Below are 5,560 nucleotides of genomic sequence, written 5' to 3' on the forward strand. Positions count from 1 at the left end.
CTGGGGCCGAGTCCGGGAGAAATCCTGTGTCCCGGCTGGCCTGGGCGCTGGCACTGAGCTGGATTCCAGCCCCTCCTGGAGGTGACTTGCTGTGGCTGAAGGCTGCTCAGGAATTGGGGTCGCTCTTTTCTTGGGAGGGAGCTCCTCTGCAGCTTTGGGAGTCAGGCACCACCCTGGGCTTGGAAACAGGTTTGGGGCCACGGCTGCACAGGTTTAGGGCCACGCTGCCTGTCCTCCAGCATTACAGCGCTGCTTCAAGGAGAAAATTTATCACGGAGCAGCTCATGAGGACAGGAATCTTCCATCCCTTATCAGACAGCGACATTTCCCTGCTTTCTTCTGGGGGTATTTGGCCGGGTGACTCCAGAGACCTTCCCGAACTCGATCGCTGCTGGGGGCACTGGGTGCCCGGTGCGGGGAAGGTCCTGGAAGGTTCCATCAGCTGGAAACGCCGGCAATCAGGACCGGGGGGAGCAGCCAGAGCACAGGAGAGGGGCATGGAGCTCAACGAGAGGCAGCACCGGGCCCGTCCGAGAACAGGATGATGGCTTTGGGGGTGTGCCAGCAGTGGGGAGAAGGTTTGGGAGCCTTTTCTGAGCCCTGACTTGACTAGGTTTCTTTTCAGAGCAATACAACCCATTCATCATTGATTAGAGATGATAACTATGAAAGAGCCCTTCCTTCTTGCCATCGGTAATGAAAGTGGTTGTTTACAGCTTCGGGGTTAGCTGGGGACTTTTTAGAGGGATTCTGCTGGGAAACGGGAGGAAAAAAAGTCAGAACCAGCGGCACAAAAAAATCCCCCTTTCTGCAGCTTCAGAAGGGTTTGTGGTTTTTTTTTTTTGGTGGGAACAGAGTGATAACCTCGGCCTGGGAATCTTTATAATAAATAGATGGGTGAAGGAGCTCCCGGGCCCTGCCAAGGCCCGCTGGGAACAGGCCTAGGAGGAATTAACCGGGAAGTCCCTGCCGGCTTTATCCAAAGCCTGCTGAACTGACTGCCCACCTTCCGGGTTAACTGGGTCCTTGGGTCTGTGGGAACCTCAGCCTCCCTTGGCACTACTTAAATCACCGGGACGCGGCGAGGTGTTAATGAACATCTTATCAGTAGTTACCTGCTACTCTGCTGTCAAGCTCCCGTTCATTCGAGAAGTTTAGAGGGTCTTTAAGGAATTGCTTAAGGCAGGTTAAGCTTTGAAGCCATTTCTCCTTGGAGAAGAAATCGAATGTTATGGGAAGACGGAGAGGCAAATGCAGAGTTTCAGAGGCATTTAGGAATTACAGTGTCCCTAGGGAGCAGGGCAAGGAGGCGGCTCTCACTCCCCAGGACAGGAGGGGAGGAGATACGGACAGAGCCTCACCACGGAGCAGAGGCTGCAGACATCTACCTTCCAAAAGAACACACCACTTTCCACATCCCTCTCTTTTTTATTTCCCTTCCTCATGGCTGACCAGAAGCCAGGTAGCTCATCTATTTCTCTTGGAAGCTGCATTTCTTGTTGTTTGAGCTGAGTGTTCTGAAAGCAGCATCGCACCTGACTGACACCTGGGCTGAAGTTGGCAGAGAGAGTTTTCTGTGTGTCTCTCTCTTCAGTCCTGTTTCTCTATCCATTCTTCTTTCATCGGCTGATTGTTTTTTCCCTTCCAGTTTGTACCCTTCCCCAAATTTATTTTCCTTTACTTACTGATAATCTTAAATCCATCTTCTGCCTCAGTAGTTCAATTTAGATTGAGATTGATTTAGATGCCTAACCAAGTGTGGAGGGAAGCATCATGTTCTAGATTCTTGCACTCCAGGACTGTGCATTTTTGCCTTGTAATGCTACACTTCCACAAACAAACAAACACGACAATTTTTTGAGCACAACTTGTGTTGAGGCAAGGGACAGCATTCCACAGCATCCTTAGTGTGAAACACTGCTCCGGGATGAGAAGGGAGATGCTTTAATGCCTTTTAAAACTATCTGAGGGCCGGGCCTATGAGGGATTGAGGGAAGGAGGATTTAGGCTGATTTCCACCAGCTGGGTCAGCAACACGAGTAGGACCTAGAGGGTTGGATAAAGCACATTACACTCTGCAGCTCCTTATTTTTGTGCCACATCCCAGAGCGTGTATATGCGTAAATAACCCCCAGCAGGCTTCCAGACGATGTCCCGTTCTAGCGGCGCTGCCTCGTCTCCCCGCCCGGCCACCGCCCACCTGCGCGCTGCCCCCGGTAGATGGAGCATCCTCATCGCTTTTCGCCCGAAGCCCTCAGAAATGTTGCTCTTTCCCTCCTAAGTCCCACTGTTCAGGCAAACGGGTGCTTTGAGGGGCACAGGCGCCCCGCCGATGTGTCCCTGGGGGAGCGGAGCGCCGCGGCCGCTGGCGATAAACCCGCCCAGTTATTCCGCTGGGTGAAAGGGCTCAGCCCCTTCTCCCGACGGCCGAAGCTGCTTCGGGTTTGCCCGGCTACCCCGGCTCCCGCCGCCCCGGCCCGGAGCGCGGCGGGCAGGTGGTGGCACCTGCCGCCCTCTCGGCACCTTTCGGTGGGGCTGAGGTGCCCCGGGACGCAGGGGCTGCCCCGCGGGGCGCGGCCTGCGCTGAGGGGCAGCGTTCGGCGGTGCGGGGGGGCTTTGGTCCCTTCGTCCTTGGGTGAGTCTCCGGACGGCTCCTCGCTCTTTCCCTTCTGGCAGAGCCCGAGACGATGCGGAGCCGCCGCGTTCTGGTCGCTTTCCCGGTGCCGATGGACCCCCAAAGGCAGAGGGTCCCTTGAGAGCCCCGGCCGCGCTCTTCGCCCTGAGGGATTCGGGCCCCGGTTCTCACGCCGCCATTTTGTGGCGCTCCTCCGCAGCCCCTGTGGCGTCCCACAGGATGGGGGTTTCCCCCATTTTTTTCTCTTTTAAGAAAAATAGTTTTAATTTTTAAACCCCAAGACTTTAGGGAATCATCTGCAGTGAAAGCCTTTTGTTTGGTATGTCCTGACTAAGTAAATTGTGGCAATCCAATGGGTTCTTGGTTGAGGTCTCCTCAAGGGGTTCAGGTCTTCTCCAGGGTTTCCTAAAACAGTGTGGTAAAAGAAGGGCAAAGGAGCATAAACAACACAAAGAGAGGCACATTTTTATTTTATTTTATCAACAGAGATAAAAAGTCACGAAATGTAAGCTCTTCTAAATTTCAAGAAGATTCAAACAACCAGTCCCTTTACAGTCATAAACAGTACACTGGAGAAGCAAAGGTTTGCTCTCAAAAGAACCTCCCTAAAGTGAAAATTGTTAATATAAAGCCAACTGGAATTAATACTGCTACACAGTTTACAACTGGAAGAACCGAGATGTGGATTTTAAGGAAGATATTTTCCTCACAGGTTATGGGCATTTTCCACCTTTTAATGAAGAGCCTGGCTGTTGCCGGATGAGTTACTGAGAAGTGCCATTATTGATGTTAGAGCTAAAATGCCTTGAGACCACATCAGGCAGTTTGCTTGTGGGTTCTGCAGCAAATACAATCTTCTAATAGATAAAACTTTATTGCCGTGATTGAATTCCGTGTAATTACATTAATGCCGCGCAAAAATGCAAAATGCATAATAATACTTTTCTCCTGGCAGCATTCTGAATAGCCCCATTAGAAAGAACAGATGCAGTCTGAAGCTGATTTAACCAGTTGCGTGTATTACACATTTATCTTTAACAAAAAATTCAGCCACATAGGAGAATTTCCTCTGAATTAGCCAACATCCTGAGTTGGCTGATGGTTTGATGCTGCTTTTCTGCAGTATGTCCAAGAATCAGTCTTTGCTACAGTCATATCCTGGAAGACACCAGATTTCAAAAGTTTGTTGCAGGCTGGTGTTACCTACTGTTTTTAAAGTCTGCAAACACCATATATATCACCAGTGCCATTGAATTTCTCAGCGTTTTCTACTAGTGACACCTGTATCCTCATAATTCACAGCACAGAGTAGCATTTGACATTCGCAGTTACACTACTTCTTTTTAACAATACCAGAAAAATAAATATTTTACATATTCATGCTTTCAGAAGTGCTATTTTCTGCAACTTTACCCTTTTTATAAATCTTATTCTAAAACTACAGTAAAAGAAAACAAACACTTTAGTTGTCTCTACAAAAACATTAGTACGCTACGAAAATATTCAAAAAGTAAAATTATTTGTATTTTTTGTGATAATACAGTAGTCTCTATCTTAATAATATACAGCTATAGTCTGCTCTATTGATGAACTTTGTATTGCAGTTTATAAAACAATAAATAAAATTTCTTTACCCCAATATCTTACAGTTTGTATGGGAAGTTTCAGAAAACCAGCTAATAAACACTATTAAACTGTTTCTTGAGAACACCTTTTTAATTCATGTTCCAAACTATTTTTAATAGTAAGAAATTACTTTTTTTTCACATTTTTTTTTCACATGGTGTGAAAGCAAAAATATTCTGCCTTGATCTGTGGCTTGAGGTAGTATTTCCTAATATTTTTCATCGTATTTTTCAGAAGACTTTTTTTATGTGCTACCTTAAGTGTTTTCAGGCACTAGGATTTCAACCCTTTAAATACATTTGGTAAAACTATTATCTCTTTCTCGTAGTTTTTATCGCAGCCTGTGCTAATCCAGCCCCTCGGATTAGGTGTTCTGATCCCCCCTCAACTATGGGACAAATTCATTTCTGTCAAACACCCGGCGTTTAAACGCTGCCTCCGCCCCCTCCTGCTCCCGCCGCCCCAGTGCTGCAGGATGGAGCCTTAATGCCACTTTAGTCCAATTCTACAGTTGTTTTCTATTCCACTTGATCCCGGATTAGGGTCTCATCCTCAGCACCGATTTGCCGTGGCTTTGCTCCTCTCGCGGTGCGATGGGGAAGCCACGGTGGGACAATTAAAGCCCGGCCGACTTCGCTCGCTGTTAATGCACCTGAGCTAACGAGCTGCGGCCGGAGCGTCCTGATGAACGGTGTTTGCAGCCCTTTTAGAGATCGCCATCATCCCCCAGCTCCAAAAACTGAATTTCTGCGCGTAGCAGCACGGTACAAACAGAAGAAAGGATTTATAACAGTCCGTTTTCCATTTAGTGAGAATTCTGTTTTAATCACACCTAGCATTCCCACACCTTTGATTTGAATGGACGTGGTGGAGTGTGGGCACAGGAGGAGCGTGCAGGATGCTGAAGGAGCTTTTCCATCAGCAGCACTGCAGTCCAAAGGCTTGGTAACCAGCTGGAGTACGGGCTACACATCTTGTACACAAACATCTCTCCTTGCATTCTTCATTGCCTTCTGAGAACATTAAACCTCTCAAACACAACTGCTCCAGGAGCAACGCTTTACCTAAATTATAAATGTTCTTTTTCCCTAAGTGTGGTTTCGACTCTTACAAATCCCATTTGGTTCCACTAGACATTTGGTTCCACTAGATAGTAATTCAAATGCAGTTAAAACTACTTTTCTCCCTTTTATGTTACAATGTGTGGTATTGTCTTGCAATTTTGACTTGTTTATTGTGTCAACAAGGCTTTTGACTGTGTAAATCCTTGAATTGCATTTTTCTTTTGAAGTTTAAGAA

Source organism: Agelaius phoeniceus, chromosome 6, assembly GCF_051311805.1.
Source record: "Agelaius phoeniceus isolate bAgePho1 chromosome 6, bAgePho1.hap1, whole genome shotgun sequence".
NCBI lineage: Eukaryota > Metazoa > Chordata > Aves > Passeriformes > Icteridae > Agelaius > Agelaius phoeniceus.